The following is an 18869-nucleotide window of genomic DNA, read 5'->3' on the forward strand; positions in this document are numbered from 1 at the left end:
TAACCTGAGACTCTGCCAAACTCTTCTATTAGTTTCAGTAGTTTTCTGGAGGATTCCTTAGGGTTTTCTGTGTATAAGATCATGTCATCTGCAAATAGAGATAATTTTACTTCCTCCTTGCCAATCCGGATGCCCTTTATTTCATTGTCTAGCCTAATTGCTCTGGCTAGGACCTCTAGCAACATGTTGAATTAGAGCGGTGATAAAGGGCATCCTTGTCTGGTTCCCGTTCTCAAGGGAAATGCTTTCAGGCTCTCTCCATTTACAGTGATGTTGGCTGTTGGCTTTGTCTAGATGCCCTTTATTATGTTGAGGAATTTTCCTCCAGTTCCTATTTTGGTGAGAGTTTTTATCATAAATGGGTGTTGGACTTTGTCAAAAGCCTTTTCTGCATCAATTGATAAGATCGTGTGGTTTTTGTCTTTTGTTTTATTTATATGGTGGATTACATTAATGGTTTTTCTAATATTAAACCAGCCTTGCATACCTGGTATAAATCCCACTTGGTCATGGTGGATTAATTTTTTGATATGTTGTTGAATTCTATTGGCTAGAATTTTCTTGAGGATTTTTGCATCTATGTTCATGAGGGATATAGGTCTGTAAATTTCTTTTTTTGTGATGTCTTTACCTGGTTTTGGTATCAGGGAAATGGTGGCTTCATAGAATGAGTTGGGTAGTATTCCGTCATTTTCTATGCTTTGAAATACCTTTAGTAGTAGTGGTGTTAACTCTTCTCTGAAAGTTTGGTAGAACTCTGCAGTGAAGCCATCCGGGCCAGGGCTTTTTTTTGTTGGGAGTTTTTTGATTACCGTTTCAATCTATTTTTTTGTTACGGGCCTATTTAGTTGTTCTACTTCTGATTGTGTTAGTTTAGGTAGGTAGTGTTTTTCCAGGAATTCATCCATTTCTTCTAGGTTTGCAAATTTGTTAGAGCACAATTTTTCGTAATAATCTGATATGATTCTTTTAATTTCAGTTGGGTCTGTTGTGATGTGGCCCATCTCGTTTCTTATTCGGGTTATTTGTTTCCTTTCGTGTATTTCTTTAGTCAGTCTGGCCAATGGTTTATCAATTATGTTAATTTTTTCAAAGAACCAGCTTTTGGCTTTGTTAATTCTTGCAATTGTTTTTCTGTTCTCTAATTCATTTAGTTCAGCTCTAATTTTTATTATTTGTTTTCTTCTGGTGTCTGATGGTTTCTTTTGTTGCTCACTTTCTATTTGTTCAAGTTGTCGGGACAGTTCTCTGATTTTGGCTCTTTCTTCTTTTTGTATGTGTGCATTTATTGATATAAATTGGCCTCTGAGCACTGATTTTGCTGTGTCCCAGAGGTTTTGATAGGAAGTATTTTCATTCTCGTTGCATTCTATGAATTTCCTTATTCCCTCCTTAATGTCTTCTATAACCCAGTCTTTTTTCAGGAGAGTATTGTTCAGTTTCCAAGTATTTGATTTCTTTTCCTTAATTTTTCTGTTATTGATTTCCACCTTTATGGCCTTGTGGTCTGAGAGGATGCTTTGTAATATTTCGATGTTTTGGACTCTGCAAAGGTTTGTTTTATGACCTAATATGTGGTCTATTCTAGAGAATGTTCCATGTGCGCTAGAAAAAAGAGTATACTTTGCAGCAGTTGGGTGGAGAGTTCTGTATAAGTCAATGAGGTCAAGTTGGTTGATTGTTGTAATTAGGTCCTCCGTGTCTCTATTGAGCTTCTTACTGGATGTCCTGTCCTTCTCCAAAAGTGGTGTGTTGAAGTCTCCTACTATAATTGTGGAGGTGTCTATCTCACTTTTCAGTTCTGTTGAAATTTGATTTATGTATCTTGCAGCCCTGTCATTGGGTGCATAATATTTAATATGGTTATATCTTCCTCGTCACTTGTCCCTTTTAACATTATGTAGTGTCCTTCTTTATCCTTTGTGGTGGATTTAACTTTAAAGTCTATTTTGTCAGAAATTAATATTGCTACTTCTCTTCTTTTTTGCTTATTGTTTGCTTGATATATTTTTTTCCATGTTTTGAGTTTTAGTTTGTTTGTGTCTCTAAGTCTAAGGTGTGTCTCTTGTAGGCAGCATAGAGACGGACCAGGTTTCTTTATCCAGTCTGAGACTCTCTGTCTCTTTATTGGTGCATTTAGTCCATTTACATTCAGTGTAATTATAGATGTGTTTTTTTGTGTTTAGTGTTGTCATTTTGATGCCTTTTTATGTGTGTTGTTGACAATTTCAATTTTCCACTTACTTTTTTGTGCTGAGACGTTTTTCTTTGTAAATTGTGTGTTCCTCGTTTTCATAGTATTTGACTTTATGTTTGCTGAGTCATTATGTTTTTCTTGTTTTTTATTTTGAGTTATGGAGTTGTTATACCTCTTTGTGGTTACCTTAATATTTGCCCCTATTTTTCTAAGTAAAAACCTAACTTGTATTGTCCTATATCACCTTGTATCCCTCTCCATATGGCAGTTCTATGCCACCTGTATTTAGTCCCTCTTTTTGATTATTGTGATCTTTTACATATTGACTTCAATGATTCCGTTTTGAGCTTTTTTTTTTTTTTAATTAATCTTAATTTGTTTTTGCCATTTCCCTATTTGAGTTGATATCAGAATGTTCTGTTTTGTGACCTTGTGTTGTGCTGGTATCTGATATTATTGGTTTTCTGACCAAACAATTTCCTTTAGTATGTCTTGTAGCTTTGGTTTGGTTTTTGCAAATTCTCTAAACTTGTGTTTATCTGTAAATATCTTAATTTCGCCTTCATATTTCAGAGAGAGTTTTGCTGGATATATGATCCTTGGCTGGCAGTTTTTCTCCTTCAGTGCTTAGTATATGTCATCCCATTGCCTTCTTGCCTGCATGGTTTCTGCTGAGTAGTCTGAACTTATTCTTATTGATTCTCCCTTGTAGGAGACCTTTCTTTTATCCCTGGCTGCTTTTAAAATTTTCTCTTTATCTTTGGTTTTGGCAAGTTTGATGATAATATATCTTGGTGTTTTTCTTTTTGGATCAATCTTAAATGGGGTTCGATGAGCATCTTGGATAGATATCCTTTCGTCTTTCATGATGTCAGGGAAGTTTTCTGTCAGCAGATCTTCAACTATTCTCTCTGTGTTTTCTGTCCTCCCTCCCTGTTCTGGGACTCCAATCACATGCAAGTTATCCTTCTTGATAGAGTGCCACATGATTCTTAGGGTTTTTTCTTTTTTTTTTAATTCTTTTATCTGATTTTTTTTCAGCTATGTTGGTGTTAATTCCCTGGTCCTCCAGATTTCCCACTCTGCATTCTAATTGCTCGAGTCTGCTCCTCTGACTTCCTATTGCGTTGTCTAATTCTGTAATTTTATTTTTAATCTTTTGGATTTCTGAATGCTGTCTCTCTATGGATTCTTGCAACTTATTAATTTTTCCACTGTGTTCTTGAATAATCTTTTTGAGTTCTTCAACAGTTTTATCAGTGTGTTCCTTGGCTTTTTCTGCAGATTGCCTTATTTCATTTCTGAGGTCATCCCTGATGTCTTGAAGCATTCTGTAAATTAGTTTTTTATATTCTGTATCTGATACTTCCAGGATTGTATCTTCATTTGGGAAAGATTTTGATTCTTTCGTTTGGGGGGTTGTAGAAGCAGTCATGGTCTGCTTCTTTATGTGTTTTGATATCAGCTGCTGTCTCCGAGCCATCACTAAGATATTGTAGTGATTTTTTCTATATTTGCTCACTGAGTCTTATCTTGTTTTGTTTTCTTTCAGTATACATGGATGGGCTACTAGATTGTGAAAGAATACAACCCTGATGCACACCTTTCCTGACTTTAAACCATGCGGTATCTCCTTGTGCTGTTCATACAACTGCTTCTTGGTCTATGTACAGGTTCCTCATGAGCACAATTAAGTGTTGTGGAATTTCCATTCTTCACAATATTATCCATACTTTGTTATGATCCACACAGTTAAATGTATTTGCATAGTCAATAAAACACAGGTAAACATCTTTCTGGTATACTCTGCTTTCAGCCAGGATCCATCTGACATCAGCAATGATACCCCTCATTTCACATCCTCTTCTGAATCTGGCTTTAATTTCTGGCAGTTCCCTGTTGATGTACCGCTGCAACCATTTGGAATTATCTTCAACAAAACTTTACTTGTACATGGTATTAATAATATTATTTCATAATTTCCGCATTCTGTTAGACCGCCTTTCCTTGGAATGGGCACAAATATGGATCTCTTCCAGTTGGTTGAACAGGTAGCTATCTTCCAAATTTCTTGGCCTAGACAAGTGAGCAACTCCACTTCCCATTTATTGAAACATTTCAATTCGTTTCCTTCAGTTCCTGGAGCCTTGTTTTTCGCCAATGCCTTCAGTGTAGCTTGAACTTTTTCCTTCAGTGCCATGGGTTCTTGATCATACGCTTCTTCCTGAAATGGTTGAACGTTGACCAGTTCCTTTGGTACAGTGACTCTGGGAATTATGCCCATCTTCTTATGATGCTTTCTGTGTCATTCAATATTTTCCCCTGTTGAATCCTTCAATATTGCAACCCAGGGCTTGAATTTTTTCTTCAGTTCTTTTAGCTTGAGAAATGCCAACCATGTTATTCCCTTTTGGTTTTCTAACTCTAGGTCTTTGCACATTTCATTATAATTCTTTACTTTGTCTTCTCGAACCAGCCTTTGAAATCTTCTGTTCAGCTTTTACTTCATCATTTCTTCCATTTGTTTTAGCTACTCGATGTTCAAGAGGAAGTTTCAGAGTCTCTTCTGACATCCATTTTGGTCTTTTCTTTCTTTCCTGTCTTTTTAATGACCTTTTGCTTTCTTCATGTGTGATATCCTTGATGTCACTCCACAACTTGTCTGATCTTTGGTCATTAGAGTTCAATGAGTCAAATCTATTTTTGAGACAGTCTCAAAATTCAGGTGGGATATACTCAAGGTTATATTTTGGCTCTCATGGATTTGTTCTAATTTTCTTCAGCTTCAACATGAACTTGCATATGAGCAACTGATAGTCTGTTCCACAGTAGGCCACTGGCCTTGTGCTGACTGATGATATTGAGTTTCTCCACCTTCTCTTTCCACAGATGTAGTCAAATTGATTCCTGTATATTCCATCTGGTGAAGTCCACGTGTATAGTCACTGCTTACATTGTTGAAAAAAGGTTTTTGCAATGAGGAAGTCATTGGTCTTGCAAAATTCTATCATGAGATCTCTGGTGTCATTTCTATCATGAAGGCCATATTTTCAATCTAGTGATCCTTCATCTTTGTTTGCAACTTTCACAGTCCAATCACTAGTCATTATCAATGCACCTAACAGAATTCTTAGTAGTGTTTATTATCAACTTTAATCATGGAATAGTATGTTATAAATATGGTTTTAAATTGCTTAAATGTAATATTTCTTGGATTGTATGAATACTAACAGCAAAAATGTTTTGTAAAATATTTCTACATTGAATTACATTTTTACTTACAACATTATTTCTTAATGAACAGTAGCCTTTTTATTATTTTTCTGGCTCTTTTCCTTTAATTACTATTTCATTCTCAAAAAAGTTATTAATATAGATTCACAAATGTGAATTACCCCAATATCATAGCTAAAACACCAGAAAATTTGGCAAAACCAGCCACTATAAAAACACCAGCAGCAACAAAAACAACAGTGGATGCTTCTAGCAGATATTTCCAGGGCATGCAGACAAAATCACGTGATTTGAAGCATTATTATAATTGGGTAATAATGACAGCTCTCACCAGAGCACATTAGAAGTTTCAAAAAGTAAAATGGCATAGAGTTTTAGCTTTGTAGGTATATTGATACATGTAAGCTGGGCTTACAAAAATGTTTTTGTTGTAAGGGTTTTTTTTTTTTTTTTGTACTTTAGATGGTTTACAGAACAAACTAGTTTTGTTCATTAAAAAGTTCATTAAACAGGACACATATTGTTTTATGACATTGGTTAAACAACCCCACAACATGTCAATACTCTCCCTTCTCAACCTTAGGTTCCCTATTACCAGCTTTCCCATCCCCTCCCACCTTCTAGTCCTTGCCCTTGGGCTGGTGTGCCTCTTTAGTCTCCTTTTGTTTTATGGGCCTGGCCAATCTTTGGCTGAGGGGGGAACCTCAGGAGTGACTTCATTACTGAGCTGAAAGTGTGTGTGTGGCGGGGGGAATACTCTTAGGGTTTCTCCAGTCTATGTCTGGCCAGCAAGTCTGGTCTTTCTTTTTGAGTTAGAATTTTGTTCTACATTTTTCTCCAGCTCTGTCTGGGACCCTCTGTTGTTAATTACAGGAATATGTTTTATAAAAAATAATAAATTTTTGCTTAAACATTGCACAAAAGTTTTATAAACAATCATTCTGGTGTCACCCCCTCTGATAATATCACTTGGCTTGGTCTGTACCTCATTCCCCACACAGGTCCCTAGTAATGCCACCATAAAACAGGAAGGTGTGATTCAAATACTGGACTGAAATTGAGTGGCATAGAAAAAGAGACACCTCAAGAGCCAGAGGTGGGACAGCAGAGAGGTCCTGAGGCCAAAGGGCTTGAGAGGAAACAGGGCAGGTCAGGCCCCAGGCAGAGCACAGGGTAGGGCCTGGAGGGAGGGTTCTACTGGGGCGGGAAGTGTGGATCATTTTGAGTGTGTCTGATGAAATATAGAGCAAAACATATGCCTTTTCAACCATTTTATGTGCACAATTCAGTGACATTAAGTTCACCTTGTTGTGGAACCATCACCACTATCTGTTTTCAAATTTCGAAATGTACTGTGGAGTGTGCAATTAATTTTACTCAAAGGATTTGGTCTTTCGCACTGGTTCCCAGGAGGTAATCTCTAAACTCTTGAATTTCCCCAGTGATTGGAGTCTGTAGCTCATGGAAGGGGCTCTAGGTCACACCTCAGAGTGTGCAAGAGGGGCCTCTTCGAGAGGACAAAATGGACAGGTCTCCAAGAGGCTAGTTTAGAGGGATATTGCCAAAGGAAAACAGTAACCAAAACAATCATGGGATTATCTGCAAATTACTCTCAAATGTGGTAGCAAATACATACATATGGAGAGACTGACAAAGCTAATGTGAAAAATGTTCTTTGGTAAAACGTACGGGAAGAATATACGAAGTTAGTATTCTTTCAACTTTTTTTGTTTCAAAATTTTTTGCTAAGGAAGATTGGAGCTTTTGTCTCAGGTTCTACTTTGTTCTCTTGAGATGAAAATTCTGAAAGCGAAAGGTTACAACTGCTCATCGCCTTTCACTTCTTCAAGCCTAGGCAAGGCCCTGGCTGTTTAGCATTAAACGGGGCTAAAGAAGATTCCTGAGGAGAGACGTAGCAAAAAAGCTCTTTTCCCTGACCGGGAATCGAACCCGGGCCGCGGCGGTGAAAGCGCCGAATCCTAGCCACTAGACCACCAGGGAACTGGCAAATAGTTTTTTTTTTTTCTCCCTCCTCCTGACAGCACTGGGTTCTGGGTTCCTTTTGGCAATACCTCGCTTTGAACCAAACTCGGGGGACCCAGGACGCCTACTTTCTGGGGTGCCGCCCTCTCCTCCTGCGATCCTCCCCAAAGGCCCTTTCCTCCCCGCCTTCTCCAAAAGGCGAGCCAGCCTGCCGCACACCGAGAGCTCTCAGGTCGCCACAAGTCTCGGAGCGAGGTGGCTCTTCCCCGCCCTACCTCAGACCTGACCTAGACGTGCGCCTTTGCGTCGCGGGAGCGCGTGGAGACGTGGTGGCCGGGACCAGGGCAGGGGCGAGCTTGCAGGGAGGGGGCGCCCAGGGTGGGAAGGGGGCCGAGCATGAGCCCCCGAGAGTCCAGTATCAAAAAGGGCTCTAACGGGTGCAGCCCGGACGGAAAACTCTTTTAAAGAGGGCCCCGGGACCGGAATTGAACTCCAGATCTTTCTCCTAAAACTCGCTGCACCTTTCCCATCATCGTTGAGTAGATTCTGAGACTCATAGCGGCCCTACAGGGAAGGGTAGATCTGCCCACAGTTTCCAAGGAGCGCCTGGTGGATTTGAACTGCCGATCTTTTGGTTAGCAGGCGTAGCTCTTAACCACTATGCCACTAGGACTTCCTTTCCCATCATTTAAAAAAAACAAACCGGTTCTCCTCCGACACGACTCATGGCAACCCTATAGGACAGAGTAGAAACCCCCATAATACTTCCGAAGAGCATCTGGTGGATTTGAACTCGGATATTTCTAGTTAGCAGCCATGACCCTTAACCTCTACGCTGTCAGAGTGCCTCTCCCGCTTTAGTTGATGGGAGCTCCATCCTTCCATCTACTTAGACAAAAAAATCCCGAGCTCTTCTCGGCGCTGTTCTTTTCCACAGAGCCCACATCTAAATAGTTAGGAATTTGTCCCTTCTCGGTCAGATGTGGACGTTGGCCTACACAGTCCCTCCCTTTCTTGAGCTCTGAATCTGGACCAACGACTCTCCTGATAAAGGCGGGACATCAATATAAGGCGCGACCCCGGGCTCGCTCAGACCTTGGGTTTCAGACCCTTAATCCCAGGGTCGTGGTGCTGGACTGCCTTAGCCCTTTTTCTTTGGCTCCGTACCTCAAAATCAGCCTGTTCCTGCCATGTATTGGAGAGTCAGAGACATGCCTGAGACCCCTCCGCTCGACTTGTCTTAGGAGTCACGAACCCCCCACTCCTTTTGGGTTCTGCCTGCAGAGAAGCTTCCAAAGGCGCCTTTTTTCCGTTTCTTGAACCCGGAGAGGCGCAGGTGTGCGATGCGCCCGGACGCACGCGGTAGTTTGTGGTTCCCCAGTAGCCCGCTGTCCCCTCCACCTCTGTAGGGGAAGAACAACTGTCCCCTTTGTCCTGTTTAGGAGGGACCCAAAGGGTCCTGACGGGGCAGAAAGGCGTTGAATCCTCCCTCTCCTCTGGGTGGGCGGCGGAGGAGGAAGACAGATCAAGGAGGGAAGGAAAGAGGACAAGTACGTTATGAATTTCCGAAGTCAGCATCGTCTGGAACTCGGTCCTAGGTCGCTGGTGAGCGTGATGTGGTCCCATTGTATCCTCGCTTCCACTTTGAACCAGAAAACAAAGCCGCGCGCTCCGCGTCCTGGTTTCCAGTGAGCGGGCAAGTCTGCGCCTTCCCCAGGGTGGGAGCACTTCAACTTCGGGGAGAAGGCCGCTCGGTAAGCACTGCACCAAGAGCAGCAACTGCTAGAGAAAATAGCACGTTTTTCGCTAAACTTTTTTTTTTTTTAACTTTATCCCTAAAGGAAACCATAGGGAGAATAACATTAAAGTCTTTCAGCAAAAGAAACTCTTTGCCTAACGGTGGTTGCTGTGAGGCGAAGGTGAAAATCTGTCCAGACACTGTGGCTCTGTGCAAACCGCCTGCGTTAAAATTAGCTCTCCGTGACCTTGGGTTTTTTGGGACCTGTTCAGCAGAAAAATAAAAAAGGCAAGCAAAATGAATCTCTAGTGTTGAAACATAACTGTCCTTCAAAAAGAATCTCAAGACTGAGGAGGGAGAAAGCAAGCGATCCTGAACTCTGCGTGAGCTGCCCCTGGGTCCTGCGGTTTTTACTCGGCCTCCTGGCCTGGTGTTGAAACGATTTCAATGCAGGCCCCGAGACTGGCTTGGCCTGTGTTGGTTTTTTGATATTTTCCAAGAGCCAAATGCCCTAAGACACATGTTTCTGCCTTTGTTAAGGTAGAGCTAAGACATGAAGGTGTGAATAAAGTATTGGACTTGAGTCTCATGGAACAAGAGACCCTGCAAGTGTCGTGGGGAGGTGGGGCTGAGAGGTGCTGAGGCAAAAGGGCTTGAGCAGAAAGAGGGCAAGAGTGCAGGTCAGGCCCCAGGGGGAGCGCAGGGTAGGGCCAGGAGGGAAGGTTCTTCTGCTGTTCTGGGGTGGACTGGAAGTGCGGATCATTTTGAGTTTGTGTGATGAAATATATAGCAAAAACACTTGTCATTTCAAACACTTTCTGTGCACAATTCAGTGACATTAATTAGGTTCACCGTGTGTAGAATCATCCCCACTATCCGCTTCCAAATTTCCTCAGCATCCTAAACAGAAATTCAGCGCCGTTTAAGCAATAATTGCTGCTTTTTCCTTCCCACCCACTCCGGTAACCACTGAATAAACTTTGGTCTCTATGCATTTGCCTATTCTAGATATTCCATATAAGTGGGGTCATGTAATATTTGTCCTCTTCTGTCTGGCTAATTTCATTCAGCACAATTTTTCTAGGTTCATCCATGTCTTAGCATGCATCAGAACTCTCCTTTTTCTTTATGGCTGAATAAACCAAAAGGTCAGCAGTTCAAATTCATCATCCCCTTCTTGGAAATCCTATGGGGCAGTTCTACTCCGTCCTTATAGGGTTGCTATGGGTTGGAATTGACTCCGCAGTAATGGTTTTTTAATGGATATACCGCGTTTTATTTATCCATTCATCTGTTGATGAACACTTGGTTTGTTTACACTTTTTGGATAATGTGAATAATGCTGCAACAAACATTGGTGTACAAGTATCTGTTTGCATTACTACTTTCAGTTCTTTGGTGTATATACCTAGTAGTGGAATTGTTGGCTCATATGGTAATTCTATGTTTAACTTTTTGAGGAATCACCAAAGATTCCCACAGAGGCGGAACCATTTTACAATCCCACCAGCAATGGGTGAGAGTTCCAATTTTCCACATCCTTGACAACACTTGTTTTCTGTTTCCTTGCCAAACGGTTAGCCACTCGACCATTAACCCATGCAGAGGCGCCTCAGAAGACAGGCCTGGCAATCTGCTTCTCTAGGGTCGCAGCCTTGAAAACCCTATGGAGCAGTTTTACACTGCGCTCATAGGTTCGTCATGAGTGAGTCTTAATGACTCTATGGCAACTAACAACAAGTGCAGGGGTGAATAACAAGTAATGACACTGAGCATTTTTCATAGAAAGCACGGATCATTTGTCAAGAGCCAAGAGCACTGACTACCAGCGCCCTTAAACGGCCACCGAGCTCCGGGGTGGCTGCGTTCACAGCCCCTGTGCGGTGGGGAACTGGAGAACCTCAGGGGTGCTTAGTTCTGAAAACGGAAACCCTAGTGAGCTGCGGGATCCCGAAGCCCGGTTGTGGGCCCCAGAGAGCCTCCCTTCCCGGGTAGGCGCAGAAAACAGTTGGGGCCTAATGGAACCTGCAGACTCCTTTGCCTGAAGGGATGGTTGGTGTTTTTCCCGAGAGCTTTCTGTAGCACTTTGCTACAGAAATGTACCTGAATTTCATATGTTGGACACCAAAATACTTGGGGACCGCAGGTCTTACGATATTGATGAAAAGCTTTAGGTTCTCCACCGTTGGTGGTTTCCGTAGTGTAGTGGTTATCACGTTCGCCTCACACGCGAAAGGTCCCCGGTTCGAAACCGGGCGGAAACAGCTTTCTTTTCCTGAAAGTTAATTGTTAGTCGATAATCTCCAAAAGGAAAAAAAACGAGGGAGGAGGACTCTCCTTACTCAGCACCGTAAACCGGACCTCATTTCTCTGCCCTAAATCAGATGGGAGACCAGGACACAATTATCATCTGGCTCTTGGGAGGCGGGTCACCAAACAAGTCCTCCTTAATATTAGTCTTAGTTCCGGATAGTTCTAAAGGTTTCCTTTCATCGCCTGAACCTTCTCCACAGGCTGAGGCTGAAGCAGAGATTATATCTTTGAAGGCGCATTTCCTGTGAGTCCTGCTTGGCAGATTCCACCCTGAGCACAGTTGCAGATTGGATTGATTTGCGTGACAGAGTCAAAGAAAACAAATCTAAATCTGCATCAGGGACTCGTAGCGTCAATACTCTGTACTCACACCAATAAAACGTATGTTTTTTATATTAACACTTGTATGTATACCTCTATCCCAAAAAATCTGCTGAAAACTGTAAGCCTCCATGTGGCCATTTAGGTTACTGACCATTTTAATAAATACAATTCACCACGTATGGTGTAAAGACCCTGGAAGGCTCTCACTCCCTTGCCCACTTTTTTTCTGCTTAATACTTGCACCTCCCAATTCCTCCAAGACCAGTTCAGGGCCACAGCTTTGGACGCTTCCTTCTCTCGTGGATGCGCTTAGGCTTCCTGGCGCCAGATGGCGCTGTTGAGAGCCGCTCAATGGCGGGCACTGGTATATTTGGAGATCAGCCTCAGGGATCTGCCTGCCCTTTACGCACGCGAAAAGCGCAATAGCCCTCGTCACAGCTTCCTGCCAGCTCTATAGGGATTTTTACTCATAACAGTAGCCCTCCCCTGGATCCTAAGACAATGCCCCTAACATCTTCACCACCTTTGGAGTATCTGCCCGGCTCTTGATTCGGAGGTACTCTTCTTGAAGGTTCAGTTACTTGATCTCGCCTGCATAGTGCACCAAGGCCCAGGGCACGAATTACAGGTCAACAGTGACTTTATGATTTTTCTCCTGGACTTCATGGATTCGCCAGGAATATAGGCAAATGTGACAAGGATATTAGTTCTAAAAGCTCCATAATGCAGGAACACACTAGAACCTACTTCTTGCCTTGGAAGACAAGGCCTTCTGGTGCAGCTGTTGCATCTTCCAAAAAAACCAAACCAAGTGAATTTTGATCCCTACCTCCACAATAACCAAAATGATTTCCAAGTGGATTAAAAACGTAGATGTGAAATGGAACCTAAAATAAATTTAGTTGGTAGTTTCATGATCTCAATATAAGAAAAGATTTTTAAAAAATAGACAAAAAGGTTAATCATTAAAGAAAAGATTGTAAATTTGACTACCTCAACAATCTCTGTTCATCAAAATGGAGGCACTAAAAAAGGTCTAAAAACCACACTTTTAGACAGAACACTTTTTAAATTGAGCTTTAAGTGAAAGTTTACCATTCAAGTCAGTTTCTCATAGAAAAGCTTAAACACACATTGTTGCGTGACCCTAGTTGCTCTCCCTGTAATGTGACAGAACACTTCTCCACCCTGTATTTCCCCTGTCCTTCAAGCAGCTCCTTTCCATTCAAACAGCTCCTATCCCCCTTTACCTTCTCGTCTCGCATCCAGACAGGAGCTCCCCATTTAGTCTCATGTGTCTACTTGAGCTAAGAAGCACACTTCTCACCAGGATCATTTTATGTCTTATAATCCAGTGTCGACTCAATGTCAGTGGGTTTTTTGGTGGTTAATCCAGCCAAATCTTTGTCCAAGGAGTTGGCTTCAGGAGTGGTTTTAGTTTGGGGTTAACAGAGAGTCCAGGGGCCATGTCCTCTGGGGTCCCTTCAGTCTCAGTCAGACCATTAAGTCTGGTCTTTTTACTAGAATTTGAGCTCTGCACCCCACTTTTCTCATGCTCCATCATGGACTCTCTGTTGTGTTCCCTGTCAGGGCACTCATTGGTGGTAGCCGAACATCATCTAGTTCTTCTGGTTTCAGGCTGATGGAGTCTCTGTTTTGTGTGGCCCTTTCTGTCTCTTGGGCTCATATTTACCTTGTGTCTTTGGTGTTCTTCAGTTTTGCTTTGCTCCAGGTGGGTTGGGACCCATTGATGCCTCTTAGATCTCTGTTTGCTACTTTTTAAGACCCCAGATGCCACTCACCAAAGTGGGGAGCAAAACATTTTCTGAATAAAATTTGTTACACCAATTGACCTAGATGTCCCCTGAAACCACGGTCCCCAGATCCCCACCCCTGCTACACTGTCCCTCGAAGTGTCTGGTTGTGTTCAGAAACTTCTTAGCTTTTAGCTTAGTCTAGTTGTGCTGACTTCCCCTGTATTGTCCTTCCCTTGACCTAAAATAATTCTTGTCTACTATCTAGTTAGTGAATACCGCTCTCCCTCCCTCCCAACCCTTGTAAACACTAAAGGATGTTTTCTTTTGTGTTTAAACTTTTCTTGAGTTCTCGGAATAGTGGTCCATACAATATTTGTCCTTTTGTGACTGACTAATTTTACTCAGCATAATGGCTTCTAGATTCTTCCATGTTATGAGATGTTTCGAGGGCTTATTGTTCTTTATCGTTGCGTAGTATTCCATTGTGTGAATATACTGTAATATGTTCATCCATTCGTCTGTTCATGGACACCTATGTTGTTTCTATCTTTTTGCTATTATAAACAGTGCTGCAGTGAACATGACTGTGCATGTATCTATTTGTGTGAGGGCTCTTATTTCTCTAGGATATATTCCAAGAAGTGGGATTGCTGGATCGTATGGTACTTCTATTTCTAGCTTTAAAAGGAAGAGCCAAATCAATTTCCAAAGTGGTTGTACCATTGTACATCCCCACCAGCAGTGTATAAGGGTTCCAGCCTCTCCACAACCTCTCCAACATTTATTATTTTGTGTTTTTTGGATTAAGGCTAGCCTTGTTGGAGTGAGATGGTATCTCATTGTAGTTTTGATTTACATTTCCTAATGGCTAATGATCATGAGCATTTCCTCATGTTTCTGTTAGCCGCCTGAATTCTTCTTTGGTAAACTGCCTCTTCATATTCTTTGCCCATTTTTTAATTGCATTATTTGTCTTTTTGTCATTGAGGTTTTACAGTATCTTGCAGATTTTAGAGATTAGACCCTGATCAGATTTGTCATAGCCAAAAACTTTTTCCCAGTGGATAGGTTTTCCCTTTACTCCCTTGGTGAAGTCTTTGGATGAGCATAAGTGTTTGATTTTTAGGACCTCCCAGCTATCTAGTTTCTCTTCTGGTGTTTGTGCATTGTTAATGATGTTTTGTGTACTGTTTATGCCAGGTATTAGCGCTCCTACAGTTATCCCTATTTCTGTTCCATGATCTTTATCTTTTTAGATTTTGTATTTAGGTCTTTGATTCATTTTGAGTTAGGTTCTGTGCATAGTGTGAGGTATGAGTCTTGTTTCATTTTTTTGCAGATGGATATCCAGTTATGCCAGCACCATTTGTTAAAGAGATTGTCTTTTCCCCAACTAACGGATTTGGGGCCTTTGTCAAACATCATCTGCTTATATGTGGTTGACTTTACATCTGGATTCTCAATTCTGTTCCATTGGTCTATGTATCTGTTGTTGTACCAGTACCAGGCTGTTTCGACTACGATGGCGGTATAACAGATTCAAAAATCAGGTAGTGTGAGGCCTCCCACTTTGATCTTCTTCTTCAGTGACGCTTTACTTATCTAGGGCCTCTTCCCTTTCCATCTGAGGTTGGTGATTTGTTTCTCCATCTCATGAAAAAATGCAATTGGAATTTGGATCTGGATTGCATTGTAACTATAGACCACTTTGGGTAGGACAGAACTTTTCACAATGTTGAGTCTTCCCATTCATGAGCAAGGTATGTTTTTCCACTTACGTAGGCCTCTTTTGGTTTCTTGCAGTAGTGACTTGTAGTTTTCTTTGTATAGGTCTTTCACATCTCTGGTTAGATTTATTCCTAAGTATTTTATCTTCTTGGACGCTATTGTAAATTGTATTGATTCAGCGATTTCCTCTTGCACATTCTCTTTTTTGGTATAGAGGAATCTAACTGATATTTGTATGCATATCTCTTCTATTTGTTCCAGTAGTTTTCTTGTGGATTCTTCAGGGTTTTTTGCGTGTAAGGTCATCGTTGTTGTTGTTGTTAGGTACCACTGAATCGGTTCCGACTCATAGCGACCCTGTGCACAACAGAACGAAACACTGCCCGGTCTTGAGCCATCCTTACAATCATTGTTATGCCTGAGCTCATTGTTGCAGCCACTGTGTCAATCCAGCTCGTTGAGGGTCTTCCTCTTTTCCGCTGACCCTGTACTCTGCCAAGCATGATGTCCTTCTCCAGAGACTGAACCCTCCTGACAACATGTCCAAAGTACGTAAGGTGAAGTCTCGCCATCCTTGCCTCTAAGGAGCATTCTGGCTGTACTTCTTCTAAGACAGAGTTGTTCGTTCTCTTGTCAGTCCGTGGTATATTCAATATTCTTCGCCAACACCACAATTCAAAAGCGTCAACTCTTCTTCGGTCTTCCTTATTCATTTTCCAGCTTTCACATGCATATGATGGGATTGAAAATACCATGGCTTGGGTCAGGCGCACCTTAGTCTTCAGGGTGACATCGTTGCTCTTCAACACTTTGAAGAGGTCCTTTGCAGCAGATTTCCCCAATGCAATGCATCTTTTGATTTCTTGACTGCTGCTTCCATGGCTGTTGATTGTGGATCCAAGTAAAATGAAATCCTTGACAACATCAGTCTTTTCTCTGTTTACCATAATGTTGCTCATTGGTCCAGTTGTGAGGATTTTTGTTTTCTTTATGTTGAGGTGCAATCCATGCTGAAGGCTGTGGTCTTTGATCTTCATTAGTAAGTGCTTCAAGTCCTCTTCACTTTCAGCAAGCAAGGTTGTGTCGTCTGCATAATAGGTGTCATCTGCTCATAGGTGGATGAATTTACTCTGGATTCTCAATTCTCTTCCATTGGTTTATGCATCTGTTGTACCAGTACCAGGCTGTTTTGACTACGGTGGCAGTATAATAGGTTCTAAAATCACACAGTGTGAGGCCTCCTATTTTATTCTTCTTCTTCAGTAATGCTTTACTTATCCAGGGCCTCTTCCCTTTCCATATGAAGTTGGTGATTCATTTCTCTGTCTCATTAAATAATGTCAGTTGAATTAGGATCAGGATTGCATTGTATCCGTAGAGCGCTTAGGCTAGAATTGACATTTTCACAATGTTGAGTCTTCCCGTTCATGAGCGAAGTATGTTTTTCCACTTATGTAACTCTCTGGTTTCTTGCAGTAGTGACTTGTAGTTTTCTTTGTATAGGTCTTTTACGTCCCTGGTTAGATTTACTCCTAAGTATTTTATCTTCTTGGGGGCTATTGTAAATGGAATTGATTTGGTGATTTTCTCTTCAAACTTCTCTTTGTTGGTATAGAGGAATCCAACTGATTTTTGTATTTTATCTTGTATGGTGATACCCTGCTGAAATCTTCTATTAGTTCTAGTAGCTTTCTTGTGGATTCTTTGGAGTTTTCTATGTGTAAGATCATATCATCTACAAATAGAGATACTTTTACTTTTTGCTTACCAATTTGGATGCCCTTCATTTCTTTTTTTCTAGCCTAATTGCCCTGCCTAGGGAACTCCAGCACAATTTTGAATTAGAGTGGTGTTTAAGGGCATCCTTGTCTGGTTCCTGTTCTCAAGGGGAATGCTTTCAGACTCTTTCCATTTAGGATGAAGTTGGCCGTTGGCTTTGTATAAATGCCCTTTATTTTATTGAAGAATTTTCCTTCTATTCCTATTTTGCTGAGAGTTTCTGTCATGAATCGGTGTTGGACTTTGTCACAAACGCCTTTTCTGCATCAATTGATAAGATCATGTGGTTCTTGTCTTTTGTTTTTTTTTATGTGATGCATTACATCGATTTTTTTTTTTTTTGATGTTGAATCATCTCTGCATACCTGGTATGAATCCCACTTGGTCGTGATGAATTACTTTTTTGATATGTTGTTGGATTCTATTGGCTAGAATTTTGTTGAAGGTTTCTTTGTCTATATTCATGAGGGATATTGGACTGTCATTGTCTTTTTTATGTGTGTGTGTGGTGTCTTTACCTGATTTTGGTATCAGGGATATGCTGGATTCATAGAATAGGTTTGGGAGTATTCCACCCTTTTCTATGCTCTGAAATACCTTTGGGAGTAGTGGTGCTAACTCTTCTCTGGAAGTTTGGTGGAACTCTCCAGGGAAGTCATCAGGGCTAGGGCTTTTTGTTGTTGTTGGGAGTTTTTTTAATTACCTTTTCAATCTCTTCTTTTGTTATAGGTTTATTTAGTTGTACTAACTATTCTTGTGTCAGTTTAGGTAGCTAGTGTGTTTCTAGAAATTTGTCCATTTCCTCTAGGTTTTCAAATTTGTTAGCGTACAATTTTTCATAGTATTCTGTTATGATTCTTCTAATTTCGGTTGAGTCTGTTGTGATATCTCATTTCTTATTTGAGTTATTTGCTTCCTGTCCTGTTTTTCTTTTGTCAGTTTGGCCAATGGTTTATCAATGTTGTTGATCTTCTCAAAGAACCAGCTTTTGGTCTTGTTCACTCTTTCCATTGTTTTTCTATTCTCTATTTTGTTTACTTCTGCTCTTATTTTCATTATTTGCTTTCTTCTGGTGCCCAGAAGAAATCTGGTAAGATTGTTAGTTTCCTTGGTGGTTACCTTAATATTTACCCCTATTTTTCTAAGTTTAAACCAATTTTTAATTTTTTTATATCACCTTGACTTTAGCTCTATATGAAAAATCTATGACTACGTTTTTAGCCCCTCTTTTTTGTTTTAGTGTTGTCATCTTTTACATAAAGATTTCTCTGTTTCTCTATTTTAAGTGTTTTAGCTTTGATTTATTTTTGTGACTTTTCTATCTGGGTTGATATCTGGTTGCTCTGTCTTTTGTTCTAGTCTGGTGTTGTTATCTGATGGCATTGATTTTCTAACCGGAGGACTCCCTTTAGTGTTTCTTGTAATTTTGGTTTGATTTTTACACGGTCCTTAAGCTTCTGTTTATCTGGAAATGCCCTAATTTCATCACCATATTTGAAAGACATTTTTTTCTGGACATATAATTCTTGGCTGGTAATTTTTTTGCTTCAAGGCTTTATATAAGTCATCCCATTGCCTTCCTGCCTGCATGGTTTCTGCTTAGTAGTCTGAGCTTAGTCTTTTTGACTCTCTTTTGTAGATGATTTTTCATTTACCCCCAACAGCTCTTAAAAGTTTCTCTTTATCTTCAATTTTGGCAAGTTTGACTGTAACATGTCTTGGTGACTTTCTTTTGGGGTCTACCTTGTGTTGGGTTTGATGAGCATCTTGGATAGATATCTTTTCATCTTCCATGATATCAGGGAAGTTTTCTGCC

The 18869-nt window shown here is 40.9% G+C and overlaps 2 non-coding genes across 2 annotated transcripts; one reads left to right on the forward strand and one right to left on the reverse strand.

Moving 5' to 3' along the window:
- Nucleotides 1–7360: 7360 nt before the first annotated feature.
- TRNAE-UUC (transfer RNA glutamic acid (anticodon UUC)) lies at nucleotides 7361–7432 on the reverse strand. Its single transcript has one exon. It is a non-coding gene; the product is annotated as a tRNA-Glu (tRNA).
- A 3911-nt stretch (nucleotides 7433–11343) lies between these two features.
- On the forward strand, nucleotides 11344–11416 carry TRNAV-CAC (transfer RNA valine (anticodon CAC)). Its single transcript has one exon. It is a non-coding gene; the product is annotated as a tRNA-Val (tRNA).
- Nucleotides 11417–18869: the final 7453 nt, after the last annotated feature.

This window comes from Elephas maximus, chromosome 3 (assembly GCF_024166365.1).
Source record: "Elephas maximus indicus isolate mEleMax1 chromosome 3, mEleMax1 primary haplotype, whole genome shotgun sequence".
NCBI lineage: Eukaryota > Metazoa > Chordata > Mammalia > Proboscidea > Elephantidae > Elephas > Elephas maximus.